The 27,615-nt window shown below is 40.7% G+C and overlaps 1 pseudogene; it reads left to right on the top strand.

The window, feature by feature from the left end:
- The window catches only part of LOC132214639 (histone chaperone ASF1B-like), a 38,755-nt pseudogene extending 11,497 nt beyond the window's left edge, over positions 1 to 27,258 (top strand).
- Positions 27,259 to 27,615: the final 357 nt, after the last annotated feature.

Below are 27,615 nucleotides of genomic sequence, written 5' to 3'. Positions count from 1 at the left end.
CCACTGTGACTTTACTTACCTATGCTTCTTGCATGGAACACTCTTTGCTTACTTATTTCTCATAAAATTTCCTACTATTTCTCTTCTTGCTTTTTTTAATCCTCACCTGAGGACATGCTTTTATTTATTTTAGAGTGAAAGGAAGAGAGAGGAAGAGAGAGAAAAACATCCATGTGAGAGTGAAATTGATCTGTTGCCTACTGCACACACCCCTCCCAGGATTCAAACACACAACCTTGGCTTGTGCCCTGACCAGGGATCAAACTGTGACCTTTCAGTGTATGGGACAATGCTCAACCAACTGAGCCACACTGGCCAGGGCGCAATTTCCTACTATTTCTTAATAGCATAGATCAATTATAACCTCACTTCTCTCTCCCCACCATCATTAGGTAGAGCGAAGTTCTCGCTGACTTTCATTAGGCAGAGCTAATTGATGAGGTATTTGTGCTTCAATAACACTAATTCAACAATCAATTAGAACATAACCTGTAGCGTTTTATATATATACTGAGACCTTTCTATTTCTGCTCTGTTGCTGATATATAGTTCAGGCACTCTACAAGCAGTTGTTGAGGTGAATATATGATGTCTCAAGCTATACAGAAATCTGATTTTCACATTGTACTTCATGCATTTAGTTATAGGGCTTAAAGTATAAATTTCTCAGATCATCCAGCAGGAAATCACCATGCAGCTAATTCAAACAGACCAAAAACTCTTTTATTTAGAATGCAATATTTTCTTTCAACAAAACATTCCACTTCTAAAAAATATTGAAAAAAGTACTAAGACATCCCAGGATATAAGGACTATCTTGCATTTATATAACTAACATTGAAAATTAGATATCTGTAATTACATATATTATATATACTGGTATATTATATATATAATTATATATCAACACTAATAAAAGAGAAAAATGGTAATTGGCATACGAGCTACCCTTTTCATTGGCTAATCAGGGCTATATGCAAATTAACTGCCAACTAAGATTGGCAGTTAACTGCCAACTAAGATTGGCAGTTAACTGCCAACAAGATGGCGGTTAATTTGCATATGTAGGCACAATGCAGGGAGGCGAAAGGGAAAGCAGGAAGAAGCCCCCTGCCACTGACAGTGATCGGAAACCCAGGGGGGAGCTAAGAGCTGGGGGGCAGGGCAAAGGCGGCCCTGGGGCCGCCTTTGCCCTGCCCCCCAGCCATGATCGGAGAATCAGGTGCCTTTTCCACCCTGGCTAGTGATAGCAGGAAGTAGGGGTGGAGCCAGCTATGGGAGCTAGGCACGGTCGAAGCTGGCAGTCCCGGGAGCTAGGGGTCCCTTGCCTGGGCCTAAAGCGAAGCCCACGATCGTGGGGCCGCTGCAGCTGCAGGTCCCCGCTGCCGGGGCCGGACGCCTCAGCCAGAGGCGTCAGGCCTGGGCAAGGGGCTGATCCTGCGATTGGAGGGTGATGGGGGTCAATGCCTGAGGGCTCCCAGTATGTGAGAGGGGGCAGGCTGGGCTGAGGGACACTCCCCCCTGCCCCCACACCCAGTGCACGAATTTTGTGCACCGGGCCCCTAGTATATATATATATATATATAATTGGATTGGATTATGGCATGCCGTCATACAGGAGAGATGACAGGCTTTCATGTCTTCCTTTTATAAATAAAGAAATAAAGAAGCGGAAAGGTTAAGCCACTTGCTTGAGGCCAGATATCATGCAATGAGGCAGGACAGTGTTTATGGGGGATACTACTTTTTTTAAAGAAGTTTATGAAAACAAAAGAGAAAATGTAAATAAATATACAGACTTTCCTGGCAAGGGTAAAAAGGCAAGCTTCCTGACTTTAAAATAGGAATATCTACATTAAACCTCCTCTCCTCCTCCCTAGAGAAGCATCAGCAAAGATTGCCAGTTCTGCCTGTGAAAACGCAGGGCCATCTCCTGTGGACATGGCTTCTTCCCTTCGTACAGGTCAGGAGTCAATGACCCTTTTCTGTGGAGGAGGCGCCATTCTGCTTGCCTGAGGAATCAATGCACATCCTAGTGGGAGTGATCGCTTTTCCCTGGCGGACCGGCTCTGACTGGGGAAACGTGTTGCTGCCAATTTTATGCACAAGAGAAATTGTTCCTCTTAGGGATCGGATTGGAGCTTTGTATTTGCTAACTCCTCAGCGATTGCTACTGCAAAGTCTTTTATGTTGGCAACTTTTGTTGTAGGAAACAATCTCAAGCTGGTTCAAAGAGTAGGGAGTTCATTGTACATATCTACATGAACGAGGTGACTTGCATGGAAATTTAAGAGCAGATACGTTGCAGGAGGAATCTGAACACCTGGAACTGGAAGGAGAGTCTAGACTTGGGGTAGTTACAGGCACTTCAGTTGCAGGAGTAGTCAGAGGGTTTCTATAGAACTAATTGGCCATGAACATGAACATAGTAATATTTTATATGTGTCTGTTTCTTTCCAGTTATTAACTCACATGTTTTTTAATTTAAATTCTCAAGACAGTCAAACCTGCTAAAATTTGATATGAATATGAGTCATCTGGGAGTCTTGGTAAAATGTAGGTTGATTTAGGAAGTCTTGGATAGAGCCTGAGATTTTGCCTTCCTAACAAACTACTAAGTGATAACAAAGACACTTCTCCATAGATTATGGTTTGGGTGGCAAGGTAGCGTTTCCTACCAAGTCACACAGTTAGGTGTATTAGGCCAGTTTAAAGGCTTGGCCTGGCCAGTGTTGCTCAATGGTTGGGCATCAACCTATGAACCAGGAGGTCACTGTTCAATTCCTGGTGAGGGCACATGTGCAGGTTTCAGGCTTGATCCCCTATAGGGGGCGTGCAGGAGGCAACCAATAGAGGATTCTCTCTCATTGTTTCTCTCTCTCTATCCCTCTCCCTCCCTCTTTTTGAAATAAATAAAAACATGTTTAGAAAAATAATAAAGGATTGATTATTCATAGGTCATGTGCCTATCATTTGTCCATCACTTGGAGACAGGGTTTGGGGATAAGTTTTTTTGTTTCCTTATTTTTGTTAATCCTCTCCTGAGGATTTTTTCCCCCGTTGATTTTTAGAGAAAGTGGAAGGGAGGAGGAGAGACAGGGAGAGAGAAACATTGATGTGAGAGAGACACATCACATCAATTGGTTGCCTCCCCCACAGATCCTCATGGGCCAGGAATCTATCCTGCAACTGAGGCACGTGCCCTTGGCTGGAATGGAACCTGAAACCTGTGGGCCAAAGTTCTAACCACGGAGAAAAACTGGTTATGGCAGGGGATAGGTTTCTTATTGTGCCAAATATACAGGGGCTGTGAGAGGGGAAGTTTACCAAAGAAGGGGCTAGGATTGGGCTGACACTCTATAAGCCTCCTATAAACAGTTCCTTTCCATTAAGAACTGGTTTTAGTTTAGTATCTTTGTTTGATCATAAGTATCATCACTGAAGATCAAAAGGGAGTCAGATATTCAGAGCATCCTACTCACTATACTACCTCTTGCTTTAATGTTAAGGTATGCAAAAATAACCTCATTTTCTTATAGCCAACTGTAGAGTGGAGAAGTGTACTCATCAGTAATTTCACTAAAAATTAGTCACTTTTAAAAGCTACAATCTTGGTAATCAATGTGTTACCAAAAACTGTGGTCTCAAAACTTTTTTTCTACATCTTGTAAAAAAATCTAGAATCTTGAATTTCTAATAAAAATTCTCCATCCTCAACTGGAGTGATCATCGTGGAATACACACTTCATCTGACCACAGTCATTGCTGGTTCACCTCCAGAATAAAGACCCAGCTCTTCCACTCCAAGTTCTTCAGAATCTGGTCTCTCCTTCTCTTTCTGTATCACCACTTCTGCCACATGTCATCCCTATGTCATAACCAATTATTTGTCTTTATCTTTCTCAGATAACCTTCCAGACCCTGTGATTTTTCTCTAGCTCTGTCTATAATTTGCTTTCTTATATATTTACAGTTTATATTTCTACTCATGCACTGATTATTTACCCATAATTAATTATACCATGTTCTGCTCCAACAGCTATCAAAAGATACCTTAAAAAATAGCACTTAGCTCAGTACTACATCATATATTTGTCTAATATAAATTATTTTAACTATTGTATCTCCATAGCTGAGCATAGTACTCGCTAGCCACTCTGAATATTTATCAAATGAGTCAATGAAGAGAATGAAGGAATCACTTGGTCTGTAGGGGCAGAGCTGGAAATGCAGTGGTTGGAGGATTCCTAGTGAACGTTGGGGAGGGAAGAAATAGGCAGATAACAAGAGGCAAGCCACAAACCCGCCACACTGTATACCCAGTGAGGGGGCACACAGGTGTGTCTGCCGTTCGCTCCTCTCTTGACTTCGTGCTGTGTCTGTTTGCATTCAGCAAGTTAGCATGATATTTAAATCCCGAGTCCACAGCTGCTGGAATAAATATTTATTTCTAAATGAAACTGCTCTTTTTTGTTCATAATTCAGGATTCTGGTGCTGCAACAGCAGTTGAATTGAAAATCAACACCAAAATGCGGCTCATCAAAATGGCAGGGAAAGTAAATCAAGTATCAGATGAAGCCAAGTCCTCATTCTCCTCTCCGATTGCATTTCCTTGAAGATAAAATATTTAATCTATGCTAGAGCTATGGAACCCAGAGGCTGTGGCCACCGACCGGCTTATGGAAACAGGTGAAGTGTGTTCATCTTAGCACTCTGTAGTGTTTGCTGGAACACAGTTGTGCTCAAAAGGCCATTTGGCTGAATTTTGTTGACTGATATTCCAGAGAATTTTTTTTTTCAGAAGTAGCTCAGTGCTCTTCTGGCTTCTCAGGCCATCCTTGATTTTATTTAAGTGATTACAGTTGAAACCATCTGGCCTGGAGATTCTTATCTCTATGTGCTTCCCTTTCACACCAGAGGGTGTGATGTGAACACATTTACTATGTAACATGCAGTTTATTATAAAGAATGATCTAATCTAATCTGCCCAAAGAAATGGTAATAGACATTATGAGTGAATTTCAGGACATGAGAGAAAGAGCGGGGAGAGGAAGAGAGAAAAGGAGAGAGAGTATGTGTGTGTTTCCGTTTGGGTGGTCTGTTTATTACAATAGAACCATCTCCCCTCTCCAACAACAGCAAACAAAAAAAAAAAATAGATGAAAAGAAAGAGAAAATCAGGGAAGAGGGAGAGGAGATGTGCCCAAGGGGACACACACCAAGTCAGTCTGTGCTGCCCTCCCAGATGGGTAGAGTGGCTGGCCTGGCAGCCAGGGGCAGCTACCTCTCCTGGCGGCTCCTGGCAGCCTTTCACAGCTGAAACTCCATGGCTGGTACAGAGACAATGTTTTTGAAGGCCCTGGAAATGCTAGATACCCACTATGTGGACACACTGAGAGGGCTCTGTGTCAGGGCATGCTCGGTCTCCCACTCACGCAGCCCTCCGGCCCTGGGAGCTGTGTGCCTCGGCAGCACGTCTGTTTACTGGCAGCGGTTTGCATGGAGACCTTGCAGGTACCCCGATAGACTGTGGGGAGCTTGTGGTTGTCATGCTCCATGTAAAGTGTGGCGAGCACCACTGGGCCTTCCAGATTCTTTCATCATCGCCCGTGCCGCCCACCATGTGAAGTTTGAGTGTCTTCACTGGGTCTGTTTTCAGTTCACTCAGGCTCCTGCTAAACCTGAAGCACAGATGTCTCTATTGACCTGGATTTGAACTTGCTGAAGCAGTTTGCAGTGGCCCTCTGCTGGCCTGGCTACTGTCAGAGGGAGAGGCCAGGGTCCTCCCAGAGGACAAGTTCTGCTGGCCGTGCACTTGCTGGTGTGGAAGGGTGTCCTGCCTGGGGCTCCACCATCGCTGCTGGTGGGCGGACGGAGGAGGAAGCACAGACAGAGACGTGCTGAGGGCCTCTCCACGCCCGTCTGCGGTGCCTGTCCACACCCTGTCATGGGTTTCGGCTGCGAGGGTGAGGCCCCAGGACCTGCAGCTGAGCAGAGGCCACGGAAGCCCAGGCCCTCGCCGGCCGAGTTCCTTGCTTTCTGGCTGTAGGCCTGGCGGGGCCTGGCCTTCGCTGAAACAGGAATTCCCGCTTTGTGTATGTAAATGTTCTTGGACAACTCGAACAACAAAATGACACATAACTTTTGAATTGATGAAGGAGAATAAGGGAAGCCTTGAAGCTTATTCATTCCTATTTCATGCTAACTTGCGTAATTTAATTATTGCTGTTATTCTTGGGGGTGGAATTCAGAGGTGAGGAACAAGCATACAAGATAACATCATAAAGAAATAGAAAACACAATATAATTAACATATTTATTGTCTTGTAAGAGTCATTTAGTACCATACAAGAGACAGACAGAAACCTCTAAGCATATATAACTGGTAGCTGCTAATTTTGACTAGTAGGTAAAACAACCAGCTTCAGTTTCCTATAGGGTTAAGCTGTTGTCAGGAGATAACTTTTAGTCTCATCCCAGAAACTATTTCTGAGATATCCTGACATAAATCTATGTATTTATAGAAAAAATAAATATAAAACATAATGATATACAAAACATATACATATTATTTCTTATAATCTCTGGATATTGAGGTTATAGGTAATTTAATTTTTAATTTACATATATTTTAATTTGCATCCAATATAAATTGTATCTGTCATTAAAAATAAACTTAGTCCTGGTTGGTTGGAGTGTTGTCCAGTACACCAAAGCATAGCTGGTTTGCTTCCTGGTCAGGGCACATACCCAGGTTGTGGGTTTTATCGGGGCACATGCAGGAGGCCACCGATCAATGTTTCTCTCTTGCATTGATGTTTCTCTCTGTCTCTCTCTCTCCCCCTTCCTCTCTCTAAAATTAATTTAAAATTTTAAAAATAAATAAATAAAATTATAAATCACAATTATTACATATCCTTGTATTACAGAATGTATTGCATTGTATACAATGCTTTGTGTTTCCCCAACTAGCTCATGACGTTTTTGAACATAAATATGTAAAATTTTCCTTAAGTTGTCTCCTTCATTCCAAATTCTCAGACCACAAGACTTGACTTGGGTGTTCAGCTGTGACTAAGAAAAAAACAGATTTTTATTTATTTATGTTTTTACTCAAGTTGACCTGTGGTTGAATCATGGCTTCAAGATTTGAACTGAGTGATCTTGGGCCAATAACTTGCCTGCACACTGATATTCTTATAAAAATTTAACACAATGACGCTTAAATCTTAGGTCCTCTCCCTTTTGTAATCTATAAGCCTGTTCCTCTGTACAGTGTGGTCCATGGACCAACCACCTCAGCAGCACATGGTGCTTGTTGGCAAGTGGACGCTCAGCCCCATTCCTAAACTACTACATTGAGATTTGCATTTTAACAAGATCCAGGTGAATCATTGTACAAAGTATGTTGAGAAAAATGTATGCTCTAGTATGTGTGCTCAGAACATCATTGAGTCATCTAAGAAATTAAATACACAAATATATCCTCATCCTGTGTGAGGCTCTCTTTGGCACACTGTTTCTTCCACTCTCACTGCCCTCACCACAAACAATGATTTCTGATTTAGAAGACTGACACTGCTAATGAATTGAGAAAGAGAGCAGCCCAAATAAATGTTGAAGTTGGCCCTCAATAGCTAAAGCCAAATTTTAAAAGATCCTTTCATAATATTGCTTCCTAAGAAAGAACTCAAGCCATATCTCTACACACCTTTAAGATTAAATGTTCTTCCACTCTTGATGAAAAAGATCCCAAAATTCAGACACTTAATACTATATTTAGTGTCAATTCATTCTCAAAGCCATATAACTTGAAGTACAGTGAAAACAAAGCCTAGAGATTTCAATAATTTTTTTAAAATATATTTCATTGAATTTTTACAGAGAGGAAGGGAGAGAGACAGAGAGTTAGAGACATCGATGATGAGAGAAACATCGATCAGCTGCCTCCTGCACATCTCCCACTGGTGATGTGCCCACAACCGAGGCACATGCCCTTGACCGGAATCGAACCCAGGACCCCTCAGTCCGCAGGCCGACGCTCTATCCACTGAGCCAAACCGGTTTTGGCGAGATTTCAATAATTTTAATCCACTTCTGAAAGTTCTTTATTTCCCTTCATTTAATGTTATCCAATATTTTTAGGAGATTTGAGAGTAGCATAATCATTCACCATTAGTGGTGGTATAACTTGGTACAAGTATTTTTCAGTGGGGATGTACATATACTTTGAACTTGCACTTCCATTTCTATAAATCTAGTCAACATAAATGTTTATATGGACTCAAATGTGTACAAAATTATTATAAAAGCATTATTTATAATAATGGAAAATATTTGCAATAATGAAAAATGTGAGCTAAGGTGAGTGACCATCCATAGAGAGATGACAATCTATAGTACATTCATACTTGCTTAATGAGTTCCCATCATTTTATCCATCCAGATAACTTTATCTTAGCAATATTATTTTAGCCTTCAATACTTCTGGAAACTACCCCTAGCTCCTGCCCTCAGCTATGTGGTTCGAACTTGAAATTGGCATATTTGCAGTTATTATGCCCCATAGGCCACTGTTGAATATTCCAGGTTTGGGTAGCTGAACAAATAGGTGACAGTCATAACTCCACAGTCACTTACGTACAGTTGATTGGTCCAAATCAAGATAGATGCCTAGTAGAGTGGAATCAATTGAGTCATGCCGCAGGTTTTTAAAATGGAACGGGAATTGATGGGAGCCACATTTCCTCTCCTGTAGAGATACTTACTTGGCAATGAGAGAGGCCAATCAAGGCGAAAATACACAATAATCTGAAATAGGAAGAGTGTACAGAGTTTGGGTTCCAATTCTATCCTTCTGATCCTATAGTCGATCACCCAATCCTTCCTTGGAATGCATGAACCGATAATTTCCCTTTTCACTGAAATAGATAAAATTGAGTTTCTATACTGATGATATATTGGTGAGGCAAATGTCAAGTTTGGTAACAATTGAATAATTTGATATAATTTTTGTAAAATCTAAAAGCTTATTTTATGTAAATTATATAGAAGACACCTCAAAGTGGGAAGAGTGACTTCTCCTTGGAGTGGTAGGGAACAGGAGGAGGAAATTCTTTTGCTTTTATATTATATGCTTTTATATGGACTACACTCTAATAATTTTGTATTTGAAAAATACTTTTATAAGCCCACAAACTAAACACTTCTAGAAAGACTACATAAAAAAACAAGTGCTTTGCAACCACTCACTCTCCGATGTTCTATGCCAGTGCACCTGCTTTGATTGGTCCCACAGTGAGGGCTGGAGAGAATTAGGATTGCTTGTGATAGCAAGCCAAAGAGGCACAACGACTTCCCAACTCACAAACGTCTAATTTATGAACACCTGTCACATAAAGAGAAAGGCTGCTGGCCCACGCTAACTTGCCAGGGGACAGCATAGCAGTGTGGGACACGCTTGAGCTTTGCAGTCAGGCTGCTAAATTTTGAATTTTGCCCCTCTACTTACTAGCTGTGGGGTACCCGGTGAGTTACTTAGCCTTCCTGCACCTCAGATCCTCATCCATAAAACGTTCTGACAGTGGTTCTTCACTCAGAAGATTGCTATAAAACTTAGTACAAACAATGCAGCACCAAGTCTGGCACACACTCTGCCTATACCAGTGTTGCCATTAGTGTTGTTAGAGGCAGCTTGCCCTCTGGATGCTCACGATGGCACTGCATCACTCTGCTCTGTCCCTAATGGCAAGCCTGGTGTTTGTTGCCAGGTACAGACAGCAGATCCCTTAGAATAATGATTGTCTTGTCATGGTGACAAATTTCAACTTGTTAGAATCAATTTCCTTAGAATTAATTATTGTCCTACAAATCTTCACATCATTTGATTGAAGTAGAGCTACCCTTACGTCTATTAAATTCATCACAATAAAGGCAGAGAGCATGTTCCATTTAAAAATTTGTAATATGTATTTTTTTCACATAGAGCAAATTCCTGAAATCTGATATCCCTCAGAGCCCATGGAGGGTTTCAGTGTGTATCAGCCATGCAGCAGGCCAGGAGGGACCTGTGTTGTAGGTTGCTATTGCTTGATATGGACCAAGCTTTGCTGTAGCTGTCTGTTAAATATGGCTTTGACTGTGTATTATTTGCATTGCTGGTACGAGGTATGTTCAGTTTATTTGTCATTTAAAATGTCCTAAAAATAATACATTATAACCAACAGTGAAACAAAATATATTGTGTATTCAGAAAGTTATAGAATAGACCAGCATGATATACATGAAAACACTATATCTAAAATAAAATTTTCATAAGAAAGCATTGTGTTGAAAGCTAATTATACTTCTTCCTTTGGACTCCATAAAATAATGGCACTATACTAGATAGTAACTTAAATTCAAATAAATGTAGTAATTAACATCATCCCTAGGGTTTCCCACTTCACCTTGGCTCATGGTCAGCAAATGTACTATCTACTGACCACAGACCATGTGTCAGGACTACTGGTGGGTACTGATCACTTTCTACCAGAGGTCAGTCTGTCCTACTGCACTTTATCCAAAACAAAGACCTTTCTCTCACCAATATTTGCAGTGGCTGTAATTTTGCTTGTAATTCCTAGACTTTTACTGTCCTTATGAGTGAAAACATTTAGTGATCAAGCTGAAGTCTGACTTTGATACAATGGCCTTTACAAGTGGATCCTGCCACTGAGGTAGAGGAGTTGATTCCTGAGAAACAGTATATTTATTATTTCTTATGCTACTTATTATGCATTAAAAATGTGCTACTTGCTATGAGTTAGATATAAGCGTCATCTGGTCCTCAGACATCTATTAAACTCACAATGTAGATGCAGGGCTAATATCAAGTCTCTAGAATGGAGATGAGTACAATCTAGGTATATAGGGTCAAGGAAAGCACAGAGAGAACTGGCCAGTGCTGCCTCGGCTGCTGAACCCGAGAGCGGAGAACACGGCAGGGCCACTCAGAGAGTTGCCATAGAATCCAGTAATTACAACCAGTAATAAGAATCCGGACATGGAAATTAGGAAATGTCCCTCAAAGAGGGAAGTGGCAGTTTTAGGGAGAAGCAGAGAGATGTTCTCACTGGAAAATCCATTGTGATTAGAGAAAAAGCCAACAGTTCCCAAGAGATAAATCCTAAGGGAAAGCAGCTCCAAGAGATGGAACAGAGGCTCTGGCTTCCATCTATAGAAGGACTGTCCCACATCCTAAGTCAATGCCTCCTGAGCATCTCTCACTCAGATATCACCATCAGCAGTAGAGACTCAGGTAATGAAGGGTCAGTGACCAAACCCACTAAAGGCACTGGTCTCAGGCCACCATCTCACTGAGTTCTCTCCTGGACATAATCTCTTTGAATTAATTGTCAGATGCGACTAGAAAAGAGCAGAATATGAGACCCCAAAATATGCCACTTCAGCATGTAGCTTGTTTCAAACTGAAGACCATTAAGACTCCGTGGGCTCAGAGAAACTTCCGTCCCTGCCTTAACTACCTAGAAGACTCTAACTCAGGGTCTATTCCAGAATGGGAATTATTACCAGAGACACATTTCAGCTGAGTAACCCATCTGTTTGACTGGACAAACATCTAATTACCCAACATCTGCTCTTCTTCTGATGAATTACCCTCCTCTGCTTAAATCCCCAGGCCTTTAGAAACATCGATGAGAGAGAAACCTATCAGTTGCCTCCTGCATCCCCTACTGGGGATGTGCCCGCAACCAAGGTACATGCCCCTGACCCGAATCGAACCTGGGACCCTTCAGTCCACAGGCCGACGCTCTATCCACTGAGCCAAACCGGTTAGGGCAAATCCCCAGGCCTTTATCCTATCCCTTAGCTCAGGATGTCATATATACCTTTTTATCTCTGAATCTTTCATTTATGTGAGGTTTCTGACTTTCTCGTGTATGTGGGTTCCATACGCATGAATTGAATTTGATTTTCTCCTGTTAATCTGTCTCATGTTGATTTTATTATCAAACCAGCCTTTGTAGAATAGAGTAAAATTCTTCATCCCCTGCAGGACCAATGGTTGCTATTAAATGTTTCTCTTTATTTCTGCCCCCTTCTAACTTTTTTCCTAGTGTTGTTTAGTTGAATTTCCAAAGTAAAGAGAAACTTCACTATAACCCAATTAATGCTGAATTTCTAAACCAGAGCCCTCTGGACATCATGGGAAGATTCACTGCTTATTTGTAGCACCGCTGACAGTTTCATTCCCTGCCCCATCGGGGATTAATGAGGTATTTATGGAGGAAACACTGAAACTTTTGACCATGCAGGGCATTATGTGTTTTAGGAAATATGATTTGTTTTAAAGAATTTATAACCAAGCTTTATAATTTCCCTTATGTTAAAGTGAGTTCTACCTGTGTGATGTTACGCTTGCAGAAGCTAATGTGAGCCTAAGGATTTCACATTCAGGTAAGTGGAAAAAAGGCTTCAAATTCTTAAATTTCCTGCATTCCTGACCTTCCTCCCAGGAGTTTTCTTTCACACAAAAAATTTGTCTTTCTTCCTTTATATTTTTCCTTTTTCCCAACACTTAACCAAAAAAAAAAAAAAAAAAAAAAAGAGTATTTTTGACCTTGCAGGTAATAAGTTTTCAAATGTTCAAATGTTATTGTTGATTAAAGAAATAAATGCATACATGAATGAATGAATGAATGAATGAATGAATGAATGAATGAATGAAAATTCATTAAAAACTTGATTCTCCGGCTTAATTAGGACTTACTCTTTTATTTGAAGCATCAAGGAACATAGTTACAGTGACATTGCTGTGGTCCATAGGCGGCATTTCTTTCCTTCATTTCTTTAAGACATGTAGTCACACTCCATCCCAAGCTTCCAGGACCCCCTCCTTCTGAAAAGCTTTGCTTCCAGAAAATTGAAGAGTCAGGCTACCCTCCTGAGTAGCCAGTCCTTCCCCGTTGTTTTACTGCCTTTTGGATATACATGATTTTGCAGCTTTTCCTAGAAAAGGAAGACTAAATCAATACCTCGTGCATGACTAAATCAATATCTCCCCTCTCCTTCCCCCACTCCCCTTTCCTGCCTCCTATACCCCCTTTCATCTTTCTCCTAATTCCTCAGTGTAGTACCTAATCCTGATTCTGACTTTTCAAGCATAGCCTCATTATTTCTTACTGATTCAATCACACACTTCTTCACAATTTGTTTCTGAATTCTACGAATGCCCTTTCAGCCTCCTAAATCTCTCTGCTACATTAAAAAATGTATTGGCACAATATTCCGTGCTACAAGTGAACTTGCTTTTATGCCACTAAAGCATAGTGAATATTTGCCATTCACTTAGCTGCCTATTGTCATTCAATGTATTCACTTTCCTGGTGAGATGCCCCATGCCAAGGGAAGGGCAATGCCAGGGGAGAGCTGCTGGAGAGTTAATGTCCAACACATGCCAACTTCACTTTAGGTTTCAGCCACAGAGACCAGTAGCTGGGATAAACTGACATGTATTAAATGTCCATCTTGCGATGTTAGACACACACAGTAAGATTGTTTATCACAACAACTCTATACTTTTGACACAATTATGCAAAATTGTGACACATGATATTAGGCCATGAAAGAAGTCTTCCACAGATCTTACTCTTGGAAGCACAGGATGAGATCTAAAGCCTCCCCACTTACACTTTGTTATGTTTTTGTTCAAGCCAACTTTTGCCAAGCCCTGGACAGTATGGCTCAGCTGGTTGGAGCATCGTCCTGTGTACAGAAGGGTCAAGGTTCAAGTCCTAGTCAGGCCTCATACCCAGGTTATGAGTTCAATCCCCAAATTGGGGCATAAGGAAGACAACCCAAAGATGTTTCTCTCACATAGATGTTTCCCTCTCCCTCCCTTCTCTTTCCTCTCTCTTTGAAACCGATGATAATCATATTCTTGGGTGAGGATGAACAAAAATGCCAAATATACATACACCATTATCTAGTTCTAGAATTTTTTTCATGTCAAATGGAAACCCTGTACTCACTTAGCAGTGACTTCCCATAGTGGGGTCCCTGTGAATATAATCAATGCCACTTTGAAATGATTAAAATGGAAAATTTTATGATTTTTTATCCTATCTAATCAAAGAGTAATATGCAAATTGAACATCACTCCAACACACAAGGTGGCCGCCCCCATGTGGACCCAAGATGGCCAGCAGGGGAGGGCAGTTGGGGGCGATCGGGTTGGCAGGGGAGCAGTTAGGCATTGATCAGGCTGGCAGGGGAGTGGTTAGGGGGTTATCAGTCTGGCAGGTGAGCAGTTGGGAGCCAGCAGTCCTGGATTGTGAGAGGGATGTCCGACTGCCCATTTAGGCCTGATCCCAGTGGGCAGTTGGACATTCCTAAACGGGCAGTCGGACATCCCTCGAGGGGTCCCAGATTGGAGAGGGCGCAGGCTGGGCTGAGAGACACACACCCCCCCATGCATGAATTTCGTGCACCAGGCTTCTAGTTTTACTATAAAAATCATGCACACACACATTTAAACAGTCTTCCACTTCCCACTTTTTCTTACAACTCCCCTTCCTTAAAAGTTATGTTAATAATTACAGAGTCCAGGATGAAATACCCACGCTGGTTTCATTAAGTTAAAAGATTGCACACTATTTTCCTTTTATTTTCTCCATTATGACTTTACCTAGTTAAATATAGATTTTATGGCACAGGGACAGAGATAGTATTGTCACTAATCAAAAGCTGCACTTCACAGGGGGATTGCAATGAGTTTTAAAATACTAAAGTTTTCTAATATAAGAATGCCATTCCTCGAAGAGGAATGTACCATTTCACACACAAAAAAAATTCCTGGTATGTATTTGGCCGGTTGGGTATAAAATGAATCTAGGAGCTTTCACTTGAATTTCCACTTGACAAGCCTTTGACAAGATGTTGATGACTTCCCAATCTCTTTTCCCAGTCCACACCTCCATCCAGAGCACTAGCCCATATAACTAACTGCCTGGTAGACAGCACCTTGATAGCCACCAGACACCTGAAACTTAACTTGTCCAAAGCTGTACTCATTATTTTGCACTCTCAGACCTGCTGTTGTTTCTGTACATTTGATTTTGCTGAAGATATAACTATCTCCCCAGATGTCCAAACAAGACATCTAGGCATCATTCACAAATTGTCCTTCCCCACCCACATCTTATTAATCATCACGTTCTTTAGAGTCTATCACACTGTGTCTCAGGGCCTATTTAAAAGGACCAGCCGACACACACCTACACATGCATGCACAAGCAAAGCCTCCCGTTTTGATTGCTTCCTGTGACAGATTCAGCTATCCATTTGCTCCAGTAAATTGCTCTCTGTAGCAACAGAATCAGTCTTGGATCTCAGTCAAAAGAAAACCTGGAAAGTTAATTCACTGAAAAATAAAGAGAACGGCACTACATCCCTGAAGCCTCGAGTACACATTTTAACTCTATGATGTTTTCTGTTCTTGTTATGTCAATTAATATTTAAATGGCAGCAGCCAGTCCCAGGCTCTTTCTGCCTTATATCAGGCCTAGATAGATGCCTTCCCCTCAACTCTCTTGCTCATGACCTCTTGGAAAAGCAATTGTAGACCATACAGAGAAATTATTGTGAGGTAAAGATGTGTTTATCTGATATCTCATTAGCTTTTACCCATAGGCTAAAGAGCCATTTCCCTTCTCATAGCTAAGCAGGATTCTCAGAAAATCCAGAATATTACACTATCAAAATCTTGCCTCTTACATTGCAAAGCCTGTGGTCTAGGTGTATTTGTAAGAATACACAATAATTTTTCCCAGACTTGTAAATCGTTTTTGAGAACTTCTAATTTAAAGTTGAGCATGTGAAAAATAGCCTTTAGTTCATTGTCTAATGGAAAAACATGAAATAACAAGATTAATGAGAAATAGCATCTCAACATTTTCATCCAAAAATTTTGACATTTGTGAAAGGCTTTCAATAGCAATGGATACATGAAAAAGAGTCCATAATCAATCCTTCAACTTCCTGCCTGTCTCCATTTACTAGTGAAACACAAACCCAGATGCAATGTTTTTGTTCTTTTTTATAATTTTTAATATGTTTTTATTATTTTGGGTTTTTTGCTTTGTTTTTTAGAGAGGAAGGGAAAGGAAGAGATAGAAAACATTGTTGAGAGAGAAACATGGATCAGCTGCATCCCGGATGCCCCCTACTGGGGATTGAGCCCAAAACTCAGGCATGTGCCCTGACCAGGAATCAAACCAGTGACCTCTTGGTGCTTGGGATGATCTCATCCGCTAAGCCACACTGGCTCAGCTAATATGTTTATTCTTAAAGAACACCCTTTTTACCATGACACAGAGGCTTGACCTCTCCTTCAATGAAACTTCTGAAAATAATGGTTTCAGAAAACAAACTACTTACTTCAAAAATATTTAATCAAAAAAGAAGAGCCACAGAATCAAAGATGGCACAAGAAATAAATAATAAATAAATCAGCCAAAACCGGTTTGGCTCAGTGGATAGAGCGTTGGCCTGCGGACTCAAGGGTCCCAGGTTCGATTCCGGTCAAGGGCATGTACCTGGGTTGCAGGCACATCCCCAGTGGGGGATGTGCAGGAGGCAGCTGATCGATGTTTCTCTCTCATCGATGTTTCTAGCTCTCTATCTCTCTCCCTTCCTCTCTGTAAAAAATCAATAAAATATATTTTAAAAAAAATCAAAGGACATGAAAAGAATACTTACCATAATAACAATAATAAAACAGAAAATTTTAAAGTATTCCACCATGAGTTTTAAAAATATCAGAAAGCAATAAAAACAAGATAATATCAGCAAAGATCCATGAATTTGGGACAAGGTGATAAATTAGAATATAATGAAATATGTATATAAGAACTAGGAAAAGAAATGAGAGAACAATAAAAAAAACCCCACAGAAATAAAGGCAAATTGTCACTGATAACAGGAGAATACATGTTTCTAAGTAAGGTCATAAAAGACAGGATTTAAAAATGCAAGCAAAATAAAATGAATATAAATATGTGTTCCTAAAAGAATTTTGAGAAAAGAAAAGGTAAGGGAGAATAGAATTGTGCAAATTGTGTAACTAAGGAAAATATTTAGAATAAAATCTATCTTTAAAGATACTATTCAAGAAAACTTTCCAGAAACAAAGTCATAAAATAGAGACTAAACTTTATTCTGTGTGCCAGAAAAACTTGACATGATGGTCACCACAAATAAGTGCCCTCCAAAACTGAGGTCTGGGCAGGCAGATAAAGATGAGAGCAGAAAGATGAATTTGGCTCCAGACTTCTCTATAACCATAATCAATGCCAGAGGACAAATGAACAATTAAAAAGTCTCAAGAAAAAAAATAGCCCTGACTCGATATTTATATACAGTCATTCACATATAAAGATAACAAGTAGCATGTTGGGAATGTGCAAATATTAGAAATATTATTACTTTTGGCCTTTTTTAAAGAAATCACTCCAGGATGTATTTTTGCTAACCAAGAAAATAAAAGGCAAAAAAAAAAATGTGTAGAGACCATTAATGTATTTAGTTATAGAATTAATGTTTTAAATGTAGAAATAATGTTTATAAAACAGAATAAAATGTTATACACTTTGACAATGTAAATATAATAACACTAACAAAGTTTTGGCCATTTTTATTTCAAATTTTTATCTGTACTCTCTGTCTTCTCCTTCAGGGATTCCTAGAAAGCATATATATCAAGACATTTGAAGCTGTGTTAATTAACTCATATTATCTTTATTTTATTTTATTTTTTTTTATTAAATCTTTATTGTTCAGATTATTACATTTGTTCCTCTTTTTTTCCCCCCCATAACTCCCCTCCTCCCAGTTCCCGCCCCACCCTCCACCCTCACTCCCCACCCACTGTCCTCATCCATAGGTGCACGATTTTTGTCCAGTCTCTTCCCACATCTCCCACACCCCTTTCCCCCCCAAGAATAGTCAGTCCATTCCCTTTCTATGTCCCTGATTCTATTATAATCACCAGTTCATTCTGTTCATCAGATTATTTATTCACTTGATTCTTAGATTCACTTGTTGATAGATGCATATTTGTTGTTCATAATTTGTATCTTTACCTTTTTCTTCCTCTTCCTCTTCTTAAAGGATACCTTTCAGCATTTCATATAATCCTGGTTTGGTGGTGATGAACTCCTTTAGCTTTTCCTTATCTGTGAAGCTCTTTATCTGACCTTCAATTCTGAATGATAACTTTGCTGGATAAAGTAATCTTGGTTGTAGGTTCTTGGTATTCATCACTTTGAATATTTCTTGCCACTCCCTTCTGGCCTGCAAAGTTTCTGTTGAGAAATCAGCTGACAGTCGTATGGGTACTCCCTTGTAGGTAACTGAGTTTCTTTCTCTTGCTGTTTTTAAGATGCTCTCTTTATCTTTTGCTCTTGGCATTTTAATTATGATGTGTCTTGGTGTGGTCCTCTTCGGATTCCTTTTGTTTGGGGTTCTCCACGCTTCTTGGACCTGTAAGTCCATTTCTTTCACCAGGTGGGGGAAGTTTTCTGTCATTATTTCTTCAAATAGGTTTTCAATATCTTGCTCTCTCTCATCTTCTGGCACCCCTATAATTCTGATGTTGGTACGCTTGAAGCTGTCCCAGAGGCTCCTTACACTATCCTCGCATTTTTGGATTCTTTTTTCATTTTGCTTTTCCGGTTGGATGTTTTTTGCTTCCTCGCATTTCAAATCATTGACTTGATTCTTGCGCTCCTCTGGTCTGCTGTCGGGCATCTGTATAATATTCGTTATTTCAGTCCGTGTATGCTTAATTTCTAGTTGGTTCCCCAATATAAGATCGAGGGTCTTATTAGTTTTCGTGTAGATCTCATTAAGTTTATCGGCAGCTTCTAAACAGTTCTTGAGAGACCTTAAAAGTGTGGTTCTGAACTCTATATCTTCCTTTGACAATTTTGTCCTGTTTCTTTGTCTCCGCATTTTGTTATGCTTCCTTGGTGCACCCCCTAGTGGTCTTTGTTCGCAGTCTTATAGTTAAATCTTGATTGTTGTAGCTAATTCCAGGGAGGGTTTGACCTCCAGGCCAAGTGGCTATGAGAATCAGCTGTGTCAGCGGTGAGAGAACTTCTGTCCTCTAGGGAGGTGCTAATCTAGCCTTTGCCTGAGGCTATCCGGCAAATGCCTCTGTGCAGGGCTTGGGCGGGGCGGGTCACACAGGATCAACAGGGTGGGCCGGAGAGAGCAGTTATGGTGGCTCTCAGTCCTGTCCCCAGGGGCTCTGCCTCTCTGAGTCCCAGCACCCGCTGCAAAGCTGGGAGAGAAAGCTGCACTCGCTCTGACCGAAGCCAGACAGTCCCACTTCTCCCGTTTGAGTCTGGGTCCCTAAAGACTCGCCCGGATCTGGTGCTCAGAGTCTGCGACTCCCTCCCGATTGAAAACAACGACCGCGCCCTCCGCCGCCAGCCCGCTCCTCGCAGTCCGCACCTCAGAATTTGACTTCAGCACTGCGCGTCCTCTGAGTGTCCGTGTGCGTTTCTCTTTCCTCCTAGTTGTAGGACTTCCACTCAGCCAGCGTTCCTGTGGTTCTGGGTGATGTCCCTTCCGTTTTTTGGTTTCACTTTTGAAGTAGTTGTTCAAAGCAGCAAACTCCGGCGTTAACCTATGCCGCCATCTTGGTTCTCCTGGAAAGCTGATTTCCTTATCTTTATTTTAAATTTTGTTCTCATATTTTATTTTAAATGGTTATTATTGGCATTTTCCCCATTGATATGACTTCTGCTTTTAATTCCATTTATTCTATGCTCCTGAATCAGTTAGATACATTACTGATATCTATGCCATAATCTTAGATGCAAATAATTAAACTTTTTGCATTTGTCTTAATTTAATATCAAATTAGTTTTCACTTTTTGGAGTATATATTGAGCCAATGGATTTTTGAGACCTAGAGTGCCATGATAATTCTTAGAAATCACCTATCAATTTACCTCACATGAATCTCTAGTTCAAGAAGGAACTACAACCAGGCCAGTGTTGCTCACTGGTCAAGCTTGTACCTATGAACCAGAAGGTCACGGTTCAATTCCCAGTCAGGGCGCATGCCTGGGTTGTAGGCTTGATCCCTAGTAAGGAGTGTTCAAGTAGCAGTTGATCAATGATTCTCTCTCATCATTGATGTTTCTATCTCTTCCTCTATGAATTTTTTAAAAATAAATTACATTTTATGTGCATGTGTGTGTGCATATTTATATTTATTCTATGCAATTTTTCACATGTAAACTCATAACAGTCAAGATAATGAATGGTTCTATCACTACAAGGATCTGTTGCATCGCTCTCTCATAACTACACCCACAAGCCCCCCTCCCCTCTGTCTCTCAACCCTGGCAAACTTTAATATGTTTCATTTTAAAAACGTTTCCAACTTCTCTATGTAAGGAGTTTGAAAGTCAACACTCCACCCTAACAACAAGTAAAATGCTAGCCGACTGAAAATCCACAACTCTTGTAGGATCCGTAAGAGAGGTAAAGACAAACTGCTATCCCCCAAATTGGACAGATGGGTGAATAGAGGGAGTCATGACGACTAGAGCAGAGATTCATTAGCAGAAACTGCTGTGGGAAGACTGTCAGGGCAGGCAAACCCGAACTGTAACTGACAAATTGCTGCAAGCTCAATGTGCCCAACTCTGAACGTTAAAAACTCTAGGGGGACCCATTCATAGTGGGGCCTCTACAATATTTTAAGATTTACCTCCAGGAGCTTGACCAGATTCTTGCAGTAAATATCTGAGAAAAATCCTTTCCTTGTCCTGAGAGAACAGGCGAAATAAACTATTTTGAAATACAGTCACATGCCACATAAGAATATTACAGTCCAGGACAAACCGCATATACAACTGTGGTCTCATGAGGCTACAGTGAAGCTGAAAAAGTCCTATAGTCTAGTGTAACCATGAAAACGGCACAGTGTAATGCATCACTTGTGTTAGTAGTGAGGCTGGTGGAAACAAACCAGTTGCATTACTAGTTGTATAAAAGTACAGCACATATAATTATGTACAGTACATAATACTTGAAGATGATAATACATGACTAGGCCTTCTCATTCACTCACCACTCACTACTGACTCACCCAGAGCAACTTCCAGTCCTACAAGCTTCATTCATAGTAAGTAGCCTGCACAGGTGTACATTTTTTTATCTTTTATACTATATATTTACTCTACATTTTCTATCCATATAATAAAAGCCTAAGCAACTATTACAGCAGAAGGACCAGACCAACCAATCGCTATGATGTTCACTTAGCACTAGGAGCCAGATGGTCAATGCAGGAGCTGCCCCCTGGTGGCCAGTGCGCTCCCACAGATGGAGCACCGCTTAGCCAGAAGCCGGGCTCATGGCTGGTGAGAGCAGTGGTGGTGGCAGGAGCCTCTCCTGCCTCCACGACAGTGCTAAAGAGCAGCAAGCAGGTGGGCAGTAAGAAGTGAGGAGTCCCAGACTGTAAGAGGGTGCAGGCCAGGCTGAGGGACACCTCCCTCCAGTGCACGATTTTTGTGCACCAGGCCTCTAGTATTTAGATATGTTTGGATACACACTTACCATTGCATGCAGTACTCAGTACAGTAACATGCTATACATTTTATATCCTAAGAACAATAGGCTATACCATATAGCCTAGTCATCTAGGTTAGTGAGTGACTCTATGATGTTTGCACAATGAGAAATATTGCTTGCTTAACAATGCATTTCTCTGCACATATCCCTGTCATTAATCAGAACATGACTGTACACCAGAGCACTCTGTTCTTCATAAATAGATCTACCCTGAGAGGAAACTAGTTAACCAGGGACTAACTGACCTGGAGAAGGGAAATACCCTACTTCAACCTACTCTTGCACAACTTTCCCAAATAAAAGAGGGTAAAAAAACCCTAAGAAACATTTGTAAAATTTACTGTCCAGAACATAAGCTCACTAAGAGACTAATATCTAATCATAAAACTATATACTTCCCCTGACACCTCACCACCACAATATTAAATGCCTACTTATAATAGTATTTTCCCCCATTACATCTTGCCTGGTTGTCAAGAAACATCACCAGGTGTACCAAAGGCAAAAAACACAAATTGAGGAGACAGAGCAAACATCAAAACCAGACATGGCAGGGATGGTAGAATTATCAGAGTGGGAATTTAAAGTAACTACAATTAATATGCTAAGGGCACTAATGTATAATATAGAGAGCATGCAAAAGCAGATGGATAAAATAAGAAAAAGATGGAAATCTTAATGAAAAACCAAAAAGAATTCTAGAGATAAAATTCACTATAACATAAATAAATAAAGCCTTTGATGAGCTTATCAGTAGACTGAACATGGCCCAAGAAAGATTCTCTGGACATCTTGAATACTATGAACAATAATGATAAATTTTAAAAGAGATAGATTCTCTGAGCTAGAGGATATATCATCAGAATCCTTAAAACCCAAAGAGCAAAGAAAACAAAAACAAATACACAGCAGAATATCTTAGAACTGTGGGACAACTACACATACATAACATGTGTGTAATGGGAACAATAGAAGGGAAGAAAAGAGAGAAACAGAAAAAAATATTTGAAATGATATTGACTGAAATTTCTCTAAATTAATATAAGACACGAAACCACAGATCCAGGAAATTAAGAGAACACCAAGCAAGATAAAAAAATATTTACATTAGGCACATATTTTCAAATACATAAAATCAAAGACAAAAGTCTGGAAAGAAACTGTGGGGGAAATATATCTTATCTGTAGAGGAACAAAAATAAGAATTACATCTGACTTCTACCCAGAAACCATATAGTCAATAACAGAATACAGGGAAATATTTAATGTGTTAGGAGAAAAGGACCCCACCAACCTGGAACTTTATATCCTACAATACTACCTTTCAAAAGTGATAAAGGTAGTAAAGTAAATGTTTTGTTTTGTTTTGTTTCCAAGAGAAAAAAAATATGGAAATTTGTTGTCAGTAGGCTAGCTTTGCAAGACATGTCGAAAGAAGTTCTTTAGAGAAAATTAAAATGATAGCAATTTGAAACTGAGATCCACATAAAGTAAAGAAGAGCATTAAAAAGAATAAGTAAAGACATAATAAAAACTTTAATTTTTTGCAAGGTTTATTGATATAATAGATAACAGTTTGTTTAAAATAATACCAAAAATTTACTTGATTATATATGTTATGTAAATATCTATCTATCTACTTATATATTTTTATACTAGAGGCCCAGTGCATGAAAATTTGTGCCCTTTGGAGATCCCTCAGCCTGGCCTGCATCCTCTTGCAGTCTGGGAGCCCTTGGGGGATGTCCAACTGCCAGCTTATGCCCGGTCCCCACAGGGGAGCTGCCCTGGAGGTGGGAGAGGCTCCTGCCACTGCGGCTGCACTCACCAGCTGTGAGCCTGGTTTCTGGCTGAACAGTGCGGACCCTGTGGGAGCACACTGACCACCAGAGGGCAGCTCCTGCATTGAGCATCTGCCTTCTGGTGGTCAGTGTGTGTCATAGCAACTGGTCGTTCCACTGTTTGGTCAATTTGCATATTAGCCTTTTATTATTTTTATATGTAAGTGAAATGAATGACCATACTAACACTACTCAAAAGAAAGCAGCAAGAGTAGCTATTAATTTCAGATAGAGCAGTTGTCAAACCCAGGGAACTAATCCAGAATAAAGAAAAGCATTAAATAATGATGCAGGATCAGTTCTCCAAGAAGGCATAACAGTCCTCAACATGTATGTAACTAACAATAAAGCATCAAACTGTGTGCAGCAAAAACCAATAGAACTGTAAAGAGAAAATGATGTGCATGATGTCATACTTGGAGACTTCAACACCTGTTTATGAGAAATGGACAAACCCAGCAGGTAGAAAATCAACAAGGACATAGTTAAACTCAATGATGTCATCAAACAACCGATCTAAATTGGCATCTATAGATTACAGGACCTAACAACAGAAAAACACACATTTTTCTCAAGCTCATATGAAATATTCAATAAGATAGACCACATTCTGGGCCCTAAAGCACACTTTAGAAATTTTAAAATATAGAAACGTACAATGTCTGCTCTCAAACTAGAATGGAATTGAGCTAGAAATCAACAATAGAAAGATAGCTGGAAAAATAAAAGTATGTGAAGATTAAAGAAGACACATCTAAATAACACATAGGTCAAAGAAGAAACCACAAGATACATTTTTAAATATTATGAACTAAATAAAAATGAAAACTCAACTTATTAATAGTTATGTGATAGAGTGAAAGCAGTGCTTAGAAGGCAATGTATAGTAGAATGCATATATTAGAAAAGAAGAAAGACCTAAAACAAATAGTTTAAGTTTCCACCTTAGAAAACCAGAAAAAGAAGAGAAAATTAAACCCAAAGTAAGTAGAAGGGAAAAATGATAAGGATTAGAGAATAAATCAATAAAATTAAAAACAGAATATGGATATGAAAATGACATCACATATTAAAGTAATCTTGAAAAAGAACAAAGTTAGAGAACTTACACTACCTGACTTCAAGCTTTTCTATAAAGTGACACTAATCATAAGAGTGTGACAGCTAAATAGGATAGACATATAGAAAAATAATAGTGAACCCTGAAATAGACTTGTACTTATAAAATTACCTTTAAGAAAATGGTAACTAAACCAGCAACTAAAAAATTACTAGTACATATATCTGAGAAAAGACTAGTGCCCAGCATTTATAAATAATCCATGTGACTACATATTGGATTGATAAAAATCTCAATTAAATAATGGGCAAAATATTTAAAGAGAGTTCATAAAGCAACATACATGAACAGCCAATACTCATATGGAACATTTTCAATGTTTTGTTGATCATGGAAATGCAAATTAAAACTACAGTGAAATCCATAACACTGTCACCAGATCTCATAAAACCTAACAGGCTGCCAATCTCAAAGGATGGAGAGGATGAGGAGGAACCACAACTCTCATAGTTTCCTGGTAATAGTGTGAAATGCTGGACAACCATAACTCACACACCAAAGAAGTAAAAAATTACAAACCACAGGCTCTAGCAAATGTTAACGAGCATGCGCTACGACCATAGCTTTCATCCATTGTTGGTGGGCTTGTCACTGAGTATAACCAGTTTGAAAAACTGAAGCTGAACTAGCATGTGCCTTATGACCTAGAGATATTTTCTCCTAGGTATAAGCCCATATGTCCAGGAAAAGGGGTGTTCCAAAATGCACATAGTAGTAAAAGTGATAATAGTCAACAAATGCAAATACACAAATGACCACTAACAAGAGAAAGGGAAAAGCTGAAAAAAAATGTTTGAAAATAAAAATTAATGAATTACAGCTACACACAATTTCATGAATAAGTCTCAAAAACATAATGTTGAATAAGATAGATTAGAAAATATCAGAATACATACAATCTACATTGTTAGAAGTTAGAGAGTGGTCACAGTTGAGATTTGCTAAAAGTGGGCATAAGAGGGGTCACGGAGAACAAGTGAGATCCTATTTGCTTATTGGATTGCTTGTTATACAGGTGTAACCAGATGAAAACTCATCAAGCTCTCTACTTACACTTAATGCACTTTTTCTGAATGCATGATTTTCCTCAATAAAATTTTACTTAGAAACAAAGCGTGTCAGCACAATGGTTCAATAGGCAGCCTCAAGGCCTCATTCCCCTTTCTCCTTGAAACATCACTAAACAAGCAAAACTGTCAGGACCAACTTTGTCAGAACTCCAAGCAAATGATAAATCACAAAAAAGCAACTTTAAATGGTAGGAAAGCTGTGTGTGTGTGTGTGTGTGTGTGTGTGTGTGTGTGTGTGTGTGTGTGTGTTAACTTGCCCCACAGCTTCTTCCACATAGCAGGTTCTGAAGCAGCAGCAGCCCTGGGTGGGAACCCGTTCCTGGATCTAGAGGCAGCAGAACAGATCTTTTAGTTAAATTATTATGTACTAGAGGTCTGGTGCATGAATTCATGCACAGGTGGGGTTCCTCAGCCTGGCCGGCGATCAGGGCTGATCAGGGCCATCTTGCCCAGTCCCGATCGGGCTGATTGTGGCTGGCTGACTGGCTGGCCTGCCAGGGGGAGGGACCATGGGAGGTTGACTGGCCATGAGAGGGTGGCTATGGGAGCGCACTGACCACCTGCTTTGAGCATCTGGCCCCTGGTGGTCAGTGCACATCATAGCGACTGGTCAACTGGTCATCCAGTCGACTGGTTGTAACCGTTGATTAGGCTTTTATATATATAGACTAGAGGCCCAGTGCATGCACTGGTAGGGTCCCTAGCAGCTGCTGGCTGCCTGCCAGGTACTGCTCCCTTCTTCTGGCTGCCTGCCACCAAAATCCCCGGCCGGGGCCACTCTCCCTTCCCCCGGCCAGCCCCACCCCCTGGTTGAATTCCCAGACGAACGAACTCCTGGTCAAGAGGACAATTTGCATACTGTGCTTTTATTATATAGGATATCTTTCCAAACTTGTTGGGGGGCTGTCCTGCTGACCCAACAGGACCCAGAGGTGGGCTTGGTCCAGTGCCAGCTTCAGCCGCTGTGGGGCGAGGTGACCGCCAAGGTGTTGGTGCTGAACCTGTCGGTGCTGGAGAACCTGAGCCCTTCCACAGCCCCTTCCAGTTCCAGGTCAGCTTTGAGTGCAATAAGACTCTGGTGGACAGCCTGGAGCTGCAGATCATTTATGTTGGCTCAGCTGAAAGTAGGAGTTTGGTCCAACCCTAGACTTGGTGCTGGTTGGCGGTGCAGGGAGACACTTGTTCATCTTTCAGGCTGATGTCCCCAACTCATCCTTCCTCCGTGAGAGCGATGCCTTCGGTGTGTCCTTGGGCCTCATCACCTGCACCGAGGATGGACTATTAAAGAGTTCATCCGCGTGGGCTATTAAGTCAACAATGAGTACCCCAACCCAGAGATATAGAAGAACCCAAAGCCAGACCTCTCTCAGTTCCAATGGATCATCTTGGCTGGAATCCCTTGGTGATCCGTTTTCACATCCACTGGGACAACCACACAGACAGGCTGGAGGTCATAGAAAACTAGGACCCACCCTCACCTCAGCCTCCCCGTCAACTGCACCTCTGTCAAGGGCTTGGGGCACCCTGTTCATCCCTGGCCTCCTCCCGAAGAACTCCATGGACTGCATGTAACTGCGGAGCTCCAGGCCCTACCTGGGCCCAACTGGGACTAAGGCCAGTCTCCAATACACCTGGAGGGGGCAGTCAGGCCTCCTGGAGAGTCCTGTGGGGGCCATCTGGAAGACTTTGGGGCCATCAACTGCATTCAGGCCTGCTTGTCTGCAAGGAAAAAAATGGGCCTCAGATTATCCCAGTCTTATCCCAGAAGGATTATCTCACCTTTACTGCCCAGTCCTATAAAAAGTAGATACTTAGTTCTTAATTCTCCCTAACTTGTGTTCTTTCTCTCTCTTCCACATGCAGGCCATGTGTCACCATCCTTCCCATATGAGTACCATTGACACAAAGTGCTTCCCACAGACTTCCCTG

This window comes from Myotis daubentonii, chromosome 13, assembly GCF_963259705.1.
Source record: "Myotis daubentonii chromosome 13, mMyoDau2.1, whole genome shotgun sequence".
NCBI lineage: Eukaryota > Metazoa > Chordata > Mammalia > Chiroptera > Vespertilionidae > Myotis > Myotis daubentonii.
This window is presented reverse-complemented; position numbering and strand designations above follow the sequence as displayed.